Source organism: Vidua macroura, chromosome 1, assembly GCF_024509145.1.
Source record: "Vidua macroura isolate BioBank_ID:100142 chromosome 1, ASM2450914v1, whole genome shotgun sequence".
NCBI classification, from domain to species: Eukaryota; Metazoa; Chordata; class Aves; order Passeriformes; family Viduidae; genus Vidua; species Vidua macroura.
The window spans coordinates 151,469,446-151,482,901 of NC_071571.1; the positions used below are offsets into that span (position 1 = coordinate 151,469,446).

Here is a 13,456-nt window from a genome sequence, read left to right on the forward strand (position 1 = left end):
GTGCCTCTTTCTGGGTGAACTTCCAGCCTGCTTCAGCAAGCAGAACTGACTCACTTCTCCCACAAACTACTGCATGCCTTTTACATTATTCATACTCCAAGTTGTTATTTCTCTGCATTAGCAAACAAGAACAAAATATCCAGGGTTTCATTTTTATGTCTTTCAATGAGGTGAAAATGCTGTCGATGGATTTCTTCCTCAAGCAAAAAGTTTGCTGGACCAACAGCCTGCTGTAATTAAGGTTAGACACCTCAATTAAAAAGAAAAATCCAATTTTTGGTGTGTTGTTTCTTTCCGTGACAAAATCACCGTTTCTGTATGTGATACGTGAGTTACAGGATAAAATGTAGCACATAAATATGAAATGATAGAGATTATTAAAGGTTATTCTGAGTTAAATAATAAACACACTGCAGCAGAATTTTCTTAAAGGTGCTGGACCAACATGCAAAAGATTGAAGGTGGAAAAGAGGTAATTAAAGAGGTAACTCCCAACCCTGGCCCAGCTGCTATCCCAATCTTCTGGGTGTTTTTTATGGCCTGAGGCTTTCACCAGTTTTAGTGTGACAAATGAGGAATGGGAAAAAAAAAAAAAAAAAAAAGCCTTATTTAAGACCTCTTCCATATTAATTAAAAACTTGCTGATGAGACAGAAGAAACAATGCAAGCCATGTTACTGCCCAGAGAGGCTGTGGAGGCCTCATCCCTATAAGTGTTCAAGGACAGGTTGGATGAGGCTCTGAGCAACCTGACTTAGTGCCTTCTGCCCATGGCTGGAATTCGATGGTCTTTAAGGTCCCTTCCAACCCAAACCACTCTGATACCGTATATATAACAAACAAAACGCCTGCAAATATAAATACATAATTTGGTAACCTTCATACTGAGCATGTTTGGTTTAATGGTTTGAGAACCAGGTTAATCAGATCCTTGCTCCCCACTCCCCCTCATCCTTGGTCACCTGGGATGCTCCCACAGAGCAAGGGAACATCCCAGGTTTCTTCCTACCCTTTTCACTGGCTGCATTTATACGGCTCTGCTCTGCAGCTAAAAACTGTAAGGTTAACTGCAAGATTTTACATCCTTTCTCAAAATTTGGGTAGGATGCAAAGAGCAATGGGATTCCCTTCCTGTTTCTATCACTTCTTATTTTTCTTTTTTTTTTTTTTTTCCGAGTTTCCTTTGCAGCAGAATTTGCATAAATTAAACCCTGAAGAAGGGTGTAAGGAGCAGAGAGGGAAATGGAAGGGGGAGGGAGGTGTAATGCAATTATAACACCTAAACCAATCTATTACAGAGCTGCAGGAGACAAGGACAGGGAGATCCTGTCATGAATAATTCCTGCTGCTCCTGAGGGCTTCACCAGCTCTCCAGCACCTCCAGCACCAGGAGCAGGAGCTGCCTGTCCTGAGCACCACGGCTTACTCTGAGTGGACAATGGAAAGATGTCCTGCTCCCCCTGGCCAAGAGTGATGTAGGTGAAGAAGAGCCAAGCTTTAATCAGAGAAGAACTGATAAACGCATCAAGGTGGTGTTGGTGGGGGTTGTTCTGCCAAGGTGAGTTTTGCAGGATTTAGGGCTGGTTGGATGCTGGTGCCACTTGAAGCATGTGACCAAAAGTAAGGCCGTGTAAATCATATTTACCAACTGCACTTGCCCTTCCTCTGAGTCAGAGAAATTAATTTTTCCTTAAAAAAAAAAAAAAAAAAAAAAAAAAAAAAAAGTGAGCCACAAAGGAGATGGGAAGTTCCAAGTGATTTGCCTGGAACTTCATGGGAAGAACCACCATGATCTCAGGGTGGATGTGGAACAATGACATTGTAGAAAGGAGTGGGGAAATTACAAATTGAATTCAGATTTTCATTGCACATAAAAAGAAGGGAGAGGGATGAAATCCTTGAGTGCATGCCACCGTGTCACTTCCAGAGAGTGGCTTTCCTGACTGCCACCATACTTCACGTGGCAGCTTTAAAGGTTATGGCTGAAGGGGCTCTTCTGGCAAAGCCTTCAATGAACCCTGAGTGAAATAAAAGCACACACCAAACAAGCCAACAACAAAAGCAAGGCAAGGACAAAATTTTTCAGCAAATATCCCCAAAGGCTGCTGCCTCACTCTGGAAACCTTCCTGCCACCCTGCCTCCTGCAACACCCTAAATTCATTTAGTAGTGGAATCACGCATAGCAGCACGAGGTTCAGTAAACAGCAAAGCACATCCTACCACAAGGTCAAGAGCAACCTAGAACTGCAATTCCTGTCTGTCCAGCCAGGCAACATGAGCATGCAGCATCACTCTCATTTCCAGGCAAAATGTTTCCATTTTCAGATATCTGCTACCGGCAGTGAGGCGCTCACAAATAATGGATCATGATATGAGCTCAGAGAAATTTTTAGAGGAAGCAATTGAGGATAACCAAGTTCAAAAAGACTTAAAGAAAAATCCTGCCAATTCACAGTCAGGAAAACAACAAACAAACCATAAATTAATAAAGTATACCCAGCCAATCATACACACTACTTCTCCCTACTTTGACTTGAACAATAGAGTCTTACGAGCTCACAATGTTGTCCTCCAGCAATCACCATCATCTTGCTGGTGTCTAAATTGGAAAGAAGGCTCAGGGGAGACTTTATTGCTTTCTACAACTACCTGAAAGGAGGCTGTGGGGGTCAGCCTCTTTTCCCAGACTTCTGGTGACAGGACAAGGGGTACTGACCTTAAATTGTGCCAGAGGAGGTTTAGGTTGGATATAAGGAAAATTTCCTCATGGAAAGAGTGGTAAAGCATTGGAACAGAGAAGCAGCAGAGTCATCATACCTGGAAGTGTTCAAAAAATGAGCAGGTGTGCCACTTTACCACACGGTTTAGGGGGCGTGGTGGTGTTTGTTCAAAGGTTGGACTTCGACAATCTTAAAGGTCTTTTCCAACTTTAATGATTCCATTCTACGATTCCATCTCAAGACACTTTTTCCTGGACATGATTTACCCCAAGGGCCATTCAACAGCTCCACCAGGTGAGAACAGCAGTGGTACCATCACAGCTGATGCCTACCAAACTGCCCACAAGCAGCAGAAACCAAGCTGGAAGCTCCCCAAGAGAGAAGCTGATGTCCACAAGGACCACTCAGCTGGGAAGTCATGGCAATCAGAGGACACACACTTGGCCTCAATCCTAATTCTTGTTTTTTTGGGCCAGTAGTGTTATGGAGAGGTCATGGCTGGGAGCTGAAGTGGGTTCCCATGGATGGGGCTGACCGTGAACCTTCTCCAGCTGGTCAAGGACAAGGGCCTGGCTGTAAACATGAGACTCATGTGGTGCCCTCGCAGCTGAAGAGCAGTTTGCACATTCCAGATCAGCTGCAGCCTGGAGGGCAGATGAGTGAGGCAAAAAATATACCTAAAACCATCTAAGGGATACTCCTCCATGAACGAGGACCCAGAGGGGGAAGATCTACTTTGATGCAGAAGGATTTGTGAAGTATTTCAAGAGCCACGTTTACTCATGGGCATCAAAAAGAATGGGACATTCCCTGGCATCAGGAATATTTTGACTTGCAATGGGTGTCCTGGAGTTGTGATCATTTTCCCACCAAGGCACCAGTTACACCACCTAAAAAACACAAACTGAAAACTCGTTTTCTATTTTTCTTCCTCAAGATGAATCCCACTTGGATTTTATCTCTGGGGTAACAAGGATACTGATGCAATAGGAATACCCAAAACCAGAACATCAAATTCCTTATTCCCTAAAGAGTTTATAAATGCTGCATTGACTTTTAAGCTGAAAACCATTTGTTTTGGCTGTTCAGTGGGGCTCTGCATGTGTGTGTGCTGGTGGGGGTGGGATAGCCATAAAAACATCCCACATGGAAACAGCATTAGCACATTCCTTTTGTAGACATTTTTATCCTGCTACCACGAAACTATTTCACAGAATAACCCCTCACGTGCACCATCCAGCACAAAAAATAAAAATACATGAGTCTACGACTACAAGAGCATAAGGTGAAGAGTATCAGGTAGTTTAAATCATGCTTTCCTTGCTTGATTCCACTGGTTGCAACCTTTGATGGAGTCAAGCACCTTATTTAGGGTATCTGCTTTGAAATAAAAGGAATCACTTCCCAGACCATAGAGGGGCTAAGAGCTAGATGAGCTAGATGCACTTTAATCATTTCTGCTGTGGAGAACAGCTGGCTATGTTCCAGTAAACTGTTTTACTTATTTCCCATTTTTATATTTATCTACTTGTAGATATTAAAAAAAAAAAAAAAAAAAAAAGACAAGGCAAAGGGGTGGTGGAATGGTAGAATAGCAGGTGAAGGGCTCAAGAGCTGCTTCTCCCAAAGCTCATCCATTATCAATTTGATTTCCTCAGCAGAAATTATCTCATTTCCAAGTGGAAAACAAAATCTTCCCCATAAGCACAAGAATACCCACAGACCCAGGACCACATTTTCAGTACAAGTGAAATTTCAATCCACAGGAAGGCACAGAGATGCTCCAAGAGCTGGGGCCCTCCTGCTCTGGAGCCAGGCTGGCACAGCTGGGGGTGTTCAGCCTGGAGAAGGGAAAGCTCTGGAGAGATCTTAGAGATCCTTCCAGTGCCTAAAGCAGCTCCAAGAGAGCTGGAGAGGGACTTAGACAAAGGGTGGAGTGACAGGACACAGGGAAATGGCTTCAAACAGACAGAGGGGAGATTTAGATTGGATATTAGAAAGAAATTGTGTATTTCTTTATGACAGTGGTGAGACCCTGGCACAGGATTCCCAGAGGAGCTGTGGCTGCCCCATCCCTGGAAGTGTCCAAGGCCAGGTTGGATGGAGCTTTGAACAGCCTGGTCCACTGGAAGGTGTCCCTGCCCATGGCAGGGGCTTAGAACTGGATGGTGTTTAAGATTCTATCCAACCCAAACCGTTCTGTGATTCCATGATTTTTTGTAGGATGAGAACATTCTGGGGAGCTGAGAGCAGCATCTGTTTGCAGTAAAGCCTCACTACCTGCCCTGGAGGTTCATTTGCATTCTGTCACACCAAGGTGGCTGTGCTGCCAAAACCCCATGTGTTTAACTGGAGGAGCAAGCCTTTTGTCTTACGAATTTAAAAATAAATATATTACAATTAAAATACATCATAGTCAGCCACCAAACTCACCTCCCTCCTGACAGACATTCCTGCTCTAAAAAAAAAAGAAACAACTCAAAGGGACTCTCTCAACCTCCCCCTTCCCCCAAACACAAAGTGGATGCTATTTAAATCCAGTGACAATCTGCAGCACACAAAGGACAGAGAAATTGAATTTTGCGGAAAAATGACGTAATATGGTGAAAAATAATAATCAAAGGCTGAATTGTGCTATTTCCAACAGGCAGCTCAGCATCCATAGCTGTGTTCCTTAGCTGTGTTCTCCTACAAGAGCATCCTGTCAAAAAAGTAACATTAACTTTCTACAGCCCATCCATAGCAGTGACATTTTTATTCTGCTAATTGATTAAAAAAAGAGGTAAAAATAAAATCAACTTTTGAACTACCTAGGAGCAGTAGCTTTTTGGCATGGAATGATGTTATTTCAGATGAGTGCAGAGTCTTTTAAACAGCACATTTGCCATGGACAAAGCTCTCTGCAGGCACCTTCTCTTGCCTGCAAGGATGATAATTATTTTCAGAGGAATAAATCTTAACTTTAGTTTGCAACATCTCTTGCAGCCCTTCGAAACAGCATGATCTGAATTCTTTTCAGTGCAGCACTGCTGACCTTCACACATATAATATTACCTTCATTAAATATCCTTTCTAGACTTGTTGCTGAGATCTACCACTCTGGACAACTTTTCCCATCCAAAACCGTAACTCCACACCATGGAAGGAGAGGACTGTGGGTAGTACTCATCTCAAAGGAGTCAGATGCTTCTATTTTCTATTTTCATGCATTAATTCTCAAAACAGGTTAGGAATAACTGGAAACTTCTTAACTTACACTGCTGGCAGGTCCCACTCCAAAAGCAAGTACAACTCTGTGGCAGAGAAAAGCGAACTTCTCCAGATTTAGTTATTTGCCAATTTAATTCATGAACAGTTGTAGCTTTTTACAACTCTGTAACTCTCTGAAGATTTTGATATTGAGGTAAAAGGGGAGAAGACCAACTTTAATGCACACATCCAAACAAAGCACATTTTAATACTTAACAGGGACATTTTGATGCATCAGTAAATGTCACACCTTTGGAATCCACAGTAAATACAAGCTGTGGGAATCAACGCATCATCACTGCTTCTAGAAGCAGCAGAAATGGACCAAAAATGGATTAGATGCTGATATCTTTTGGCTGGAAAACAAAGCAGATTGCTTCTCAGGAAGACACTCAGAGCCCAACTTCCCAAGCTTGCTGTAAGCAGTGGCACAGAGTTATTTACAGGCAACAGGGGCCTACACCAAAATTTACTGAGAGCACTTGATGCTTTCCCCTTCATTCCCAATTCCTTCTGCTCAGCATTTTCCAGCCTGTACCCTATGGAGGATTTCACCTTTTACTGAGGACATCAAAACCCTGAGGTTTTTTTTTGCCAAACAATCTAAAACATGACATTTTAAAGACACCATGGCCTCCAAGGGATATCCACATAGCTCCTCTAGATCACATACCAAGTTCAATCAGAGAAGAGCGGTGGTATCCAAAGGTATAAATCCTCTCTGGCTGCCAGATTTGGAGTCAGACACTTCACAGACAGTGTGAGATGGGTGGGCTGATTGCACGATCCATTATTCTAAATTGACCTTAACACTTTCATCTAACAAAATCTCTGTTATCACAAAACCATAGGACCCTTAGAAATGCTCTTGGCATTCCTTTTCCAGTGTAACTGGGTGGTTTGTAGCATTTAGTAGGTGGGAAAAGGACAGAAAGAGAGAAGAGCCACAGAAGTAGATGATCTTGTGGATGGCTTTTAGAGAAAACCATCAAATGTCTACAATATGTCATAAAAGGAGCTTAAAATGGGCTACAATGACCCAAATCTTCTACAAAAATCGACCTAAACTGCTACAAATTGCTTGGAAGCCTTTCTGTCTGCCTAGTTGAGGACCACTCAAAACTACTCCTCAAAGCAGCACGTATTTTGCTTAACCAAAATGCCAAATACACCAAAGTGCCGTTTTCCAGTTGCTCATCCCAGAGACCAGTGCAGAGTGCACCACAGACCTCGTCTTTCAGTAAACCAATGCCCCCCTACACACTTCCATTAGGATTAAAAAACATTCAGGGATCACAGAAGCTGCATGGATCCAAGAGAAATTTAAGAACACAGATCCTTCTGGGATGGTATCTGCCACATGAATGCTATTTTCCAATATTTCACTTGTGATCTCCAAGGGAAGGCAATTACTGGTTTACTTCAGGTATAGAGACATAGGGGAACACCTGAATTTAGCAGCAGACAACTCAAAGGATGAACTGGTCTGATGGAAGGTGTCCCTGACCATGGCAGGGGGGTTGGAATGACAAGACCTTGAAGGTCTCTTCCAACCCAAACAATTCCATGACTCTGTGACGAGAGCACTTCAAGGTGTGAATGTGAGGGAAGCAGAAAGCTTCTAGGTAAACCCTCCAAAATTATTTTTGGAACACTTTGTTAAAGGCAATGAATTCAATAAGAGCAGGGAGTGATGCAAGCCCTCCTGTAGCACTGGTTCTTTGCCTCCCATCCTTGGATCAGCCTCTCCTGGGAAACTCTAAGAACTCAAAAAAATAATTGCAAAACCCTAAACTAATAATAATGGTATTGTAAAATAAAAATAATTGTAAAATGCTAAACTAAAACACAAGAAAAGGTCAAGTTGAATTACTGCAGTGGAGATAAATTTTCACATTAATCTTCCCACTGTGCACAGTTCTGAGCATTCCTGGAGACTCAGATGAAGGGATTTTGGAAAGGACAAAAATGAGAGTGGTGAGGCACTGGAAGGGTTTATAAAATAGAGGCTGAGTCACTAGAAAATAGAGGCCAGAGAATTTCTGCTCCATGCCTGGATTTGTTCAAGGCCAGGTTGGATGGGGCTTGGAGCAACTTGGTCTAGTGGAAGGTGTCCCTGCCCATGGTAAGGGGTTGGAATGAAATGAACTTTAAGGTCTTTTCCAACTCAAACCATTCTATGGGCAGAAGGAAAGCTCAACATGGAAGTTTGGGATGAGCAACGCTGGCAGATCCCTCTCAACATCCCAGAAGTGGTTTTGTAGCTGTACAGGGAAAGGAGGGGGAGGTTCAGAACTGCAAAGTGAAGAGGAAAAGTCAGCAACTTCTCCACAGACAGAACCACTTGCGAGCAACAAAAAAAAAATTGGTTACAGAGAAACCTAAAGTCTCAGCCTCTATTTTATAAACCAGAATAACACTGACCTACTTTCCAGCACACTTGCAAAGCTGTTGGAGATGCCACAATGAAAGGCACTACAGAAACGTAAACACTGCCTCAGATACACAGCAATAAGGTTATCACTGAAATGCAGCAAGGCACTTTCTACAGTGAAGGTAACAGATAACAGATCAAATAATACAGAGAGCTGGAAAACTTTTTTTTTTTTTTTTTTTTTTGAAAATAGGTTTCTTAAAAGCATTCAGGACATACTCTTGCAAATGGTGCCTCAGATCTTTTACTAATCACAAAAAGCAAAAGTAATTTCTTTATATGGCAAGGTTCTTCTCTGGAAGAACCCCACAAGATGAACTGCATGGAGCTCAAATTATTAGCTTAAAATACAAGGACGAGCTGATCCAGCCAGGATTCACATCTATATGGCATAAGGAATTAATCAGGTCTTGGGTGATTCAAAGGAAGCCCTCTGTGGTAAAATGGAGGAATGTAAAAGAACAGAAATTTCCCCGGTGGAAGGAAGAAGAGGTCTTGCACACTGCACAATATATCTAGCTTTGCTAGGGGAAAAAGCAAAGCTGGGCTGTGGAGTTCTTTAGAAATAACTTGGTTTCTTGCTTGCATTCATACAGCCACGCAAATGAAGCTCAAGCCTCCACCAAGATGTACATTAAAATCATTATTTCTTTCCAAAATGCTGAATTTGCCCTTACCATTTATAGAGACAAGTTTTCTGCTGCAGCAGTTCCTCCCCACATTCCCACTGCCTATGAAAAGACATTCTTTCCTCCAAATGGGAAAAGAAAGTCAATCTCTGTAGGACAGCGGCTTTGGTAAGCAGAAAGGGAGTGTGTCTGCACAGATTACCAAAAAAGAAAAAAAAAATTAGGGAAAAATGGAGATAAAGATAGCAGGTCCATCAAGAAAGCTTTCAAAATGTGAAAAATAACCATCAGCTCTTGATTTCAAGAGCTCTATTGCACCAATCAGCATTTGGTCCTTTCATTTTTATTTCAGCCAGAAGACCACCACCTGCTCAACCCTTTGTATTTCTTCAGAAGTCCTATTCAGACCTAAAAATGAAATCACAGAATCACAGAATAGGTTGGGCTGGAAAGATCCTTTAAAGGTCACCTAGTTTCAATCCCCTGCATTGAGCAGGGACATCCTCAACCAGACCAGTTCGCTCAGAGCCCTGTCCAATCTCACCTTGAGAGTTTCCTGGGATAGGGAGGCCACAGCTTCTCTGGGCAACTGTGCCAGGGCCTCACCAGCCTCAGCATAAAAGATTTCTTCTTAATCTCTAGTCTAAATCCACCTCCCTTGAATTTAAATCCACTACCCCTTCTTCTAACAATATACTTCTCCTAACAATATGCACCCCACAGAAAACCTGTCCTCCCCTTTTTATAAGTTCCCTTTAGGTACTGAAAGGTCCCAGTAAAGGGGAGGGCAATTAAAGCTTTTAAACAAGTGAGAGAATATCTGGAATTAACCATTCAGAAGCCATCAGTACGAAGAAGCACAGTCTGCAGTCCAGTAACACACAGAAACTTTGGCTGTTTCATTGGAAATGCATCTCCGAGATGTTTTAAATCCCACAGACTCATTGGGAACAGCCGACTCTGCTCCCAGCAGGACACACCTACCCTGTGGAGAGGTGACCCCCAGCATGGGCTAATCCATCCCAGCCAGGTCACCCAGGCATCATCACCTCCAGGGGGGATTTTCCCATGCTCTGGACTGCCTGCCTTGCAATAACTCAAGCAGTGATGCTCCCAGTGCCCCTCCTCAGAGGCCATTTCACACCTTCAGAGATCTTGCTCTGAAGGCGTTTTTCCTCCCAGTCTAATCTTCGGAAAAATTTGACAGCAATAAAAACGTAATAAACCAACCAGTCGGATTATATATATGTACTGCAGTCTGAGAAAGATGAAAGGCTGTATTGTTAAGAGATATAATTCCAGTGGCTCCCACAGTGTAGCCTGTGCCTACACAGAGGAAGAAAAGGAGCTAAAGCAGCTTATATTTTGTCTTATAAGTTGCCTAAAATAAACCCAGCTTCTGATCCTCGGCTCACATCAGGAGAACGGTGCTGAGAAAGCCAATAAAGACCTGCCAAATATCTCATGAGGACAAAATACCTGTTTGTTCTACCCAGCTCCTGCCAATACATCAAGTGAAGTAATACGAGGAAGGGAAAGGAGGACTGTGTGCCTGGGAATCAAATATTCAAGAGCAGAAGGAAACACACCCAGAGTTATTCTGGGTCAGTTTGAAGAGAAATCACTGCAATCAGATGGTGATGAGCAGTAACTGTGTGGCTACAATACCTCTGCAAATACTCTTAATTTCATTTATATTGGTAGACATTGAAATGCTCTTAGTTTAATTTCTATTGGTAGACATTGAAAAAAAAAAACGTAAAGCTTTTAAAAATCTACTAAGTCTCAAGGAAGACAAAATAAAAATAAAAAATTTAGCCATGAGGCCTGATCGAAGATAAATTGCAGCTTTTATAACAACAATAATAATTTATTCCACTGTGGCACTGGATAGCAGATGATTAAAGATGAGCAAAGGTCTCCACGTGTCTGGATTTATACCAGGCCACTCCATCCACTGGGTTACAGGAGCAGCAATTAATCACTGCTGGAGAAGGGAGGCCTCTTAAGAATATCTTGAGGTTTCAGAAGTGAGTTGTAACACCTTTAGGAGAGCAGTTTGTCTCCTCAGGAGCTGAGGCATCTTGAAAAAATGGTAACTTACAAGATTTTAGCTTGTCTTTTTAGAGAAACTGCTGTCACCCTTTTGTGTTAAGGAGAAACAAAACAAAAACCCAACAAACCATCATAAGAAACTGTTTAGACACATAAATTCAAATGCAACCAGCTTTCACCAAAAAGATCAATGGGACACAACTGAAGACAGCATTAATATAATTTGACTGCAAAACTCTTGGAAGAAAACATATCCTTTTTTTGTTCATAATTTTCTGACTGTTGCCTCATCAGCCCAACAGCCAAATTTCCTGCCCAGCTTCCAATCCTACTTAGAGAAATGAAAATTCCAATCTGAGAACAGCTGATCAAGAAATAAATATCTTCAGCAGCTTAATGGCAGACCTGCAAGGGTAATTTCACAGCTGCCATCAGAGGTGTTCTGGAGACCTGCAATTTCCTACTGAACACAGGGTAAATCTGTGCAGATCCACTTCATGGGGTAGGAAGGAACCCCCTGACATTCACCCCTAAGATAGGACAAACTCAGAGTCAAAGAGAATCACATGCAGATTTATATTTACATCCTGCAGTAAATTTGGATGTAAAATTTCACTGTTGGGGCTCACCTTGGCCCTGAGTCCTCCTGGCCATCCCTCTCTGCCATCAGTTGACTCCTCAATACTGTCTCAACACAAATAACTTTCCCCAGTCTTTACAGTTCCTCAGATCATGGAAATCATAAATCACCTTTATTGTGTGGGCGGGAGGAAAGAGAAAGCCCTGCAAAGTTTTGACTATGAAAAACATTAAAAGTGCATTCAATTCAGATGAGAAGTTCAACTATGTCCATATATTTGTATTTTTTTCCCTCTGAATCCAGAATTCTATGCATATAAAGGTTCTAAAAAAAGTCTATTGAAACAAAAAAAAATATAGTATGAAAAAACTTGTACTGAATTAAAGTATTTAGAAAAAAAAAAATCACCACAGGAACAGTAGTTTTAAAAATCCATATTTTGGTTCATTTTACTTAAAACCAGGCAGCTGCTTTCACTGTCACCCACAAAAATGATGGAGAACCTGAAAAAGTGACAGAAGGGCAGCATGATGGGGAAGAAAAGTTGAGAGAACCGGAGCACAAAAAAAAAAAAATTTGGAAGAAACTTCCACAAATGTATTGTTTGAAAAAGATCACAGAAGCCACATCCCATTCCACAATATAATATCCTCATTCTTCATTCTTGACTTGCACTCAATTCCTTCCCCTGGTATCCCTTCTGAAACAAAACAGCATGACATGATCACAGAAGGTTAGGAAAAGGCCACACGAGTTCACATCTGCACTCAGACCTTCAAAGGGAAGGAGGATCTCAACAATTGTTATCTGATGATGTATTTGAAAACACATTAAAGAATAAAATGCAGCCAAACAAAAAATAACGATCACAGAGCAAAAGCTGCCTGAAGAGGAATGACGACGCCAACCAGGAGATTGATTTTGTGTCATCTTTTACACAGAGAAGAGTATTACAAAGAGGAAATTTGACAGACCAAATAAATTTGTGTTGGTTTGACTCTTCCACTCCCAATCAAATACTCATAATCTACAGAGAAAAAACAGATAAGGGGAGAACAGAAAGAGAACAGGGAAAAAAAAAAAGCCACAGCACCAGCCCCAAAAATAAAAATCTGTCCTAGTAAAGATCTGAATAATGAAGGTTCTTTATAAAAATAAAAATAAGAAAAAAAGCCTTTACACTAGATAGAGAGATATCAAGTAATGAAGGAAATTTCATCCTACATCAACTAAGAAACTCTGTTTTCCCAAACTCTTGGAGGGCATTTCATCTGAGAAGCAAAGCTCAAAGGTCTCATCTTAGTCCTTCTTGACAGCACTTCACAGCAAAAGCCCTTGGGGAGCCATTTTCCTTCCCCATGAATTGATTAAAAAAAAAAAAAAAAAGCCAATTTTGGTTGCATCATTCAGCAATACACCAGAAGAAATCCTACAAGTCCATGTGGAGATCCACTCCCACATGAGAATTATGTTTTGCAGCACACTTAAATACCATCTGCAAGAGAGATAAGGAACTGGAAGACACTCACAGAGCTTCAAAACACGATCATCAGTCACCCCCTCTCTCTAAAACTACCAAGTGCTAAAAAGAGCCACATCAAGAGGGTGCAAGCAAATATGTGGGGCTGATTAATTTATTAATCAATAAACACTTCCCAGTCCTGCTTGGGTTGACAGAGGGAGAATAAGCCCATGGGACAGCTCTGTGCCATGGAAGGAAAAGGCTGAGTAATGCAAGGTTAACACATTTTTCTGTTAACACACATTTAATAACAAGGTTAACACACAT

The 13,456-nt window shown here is 41.7% G+C and overlaps 1 protein-coding gene across 16 annotated transcripts in view; it reads right to left on the reverse strand.

Annotated features, from left to right (window-relative positions):
* Window positions 1–13,456, reverse strand: part of TSNARE1 (t-SNARE domain containing 1) — a 452,764-nt gene that overhangs the window by 380,602 nt on the left and 58,706 nt on the right. The window lies entirely within an intron of this gene.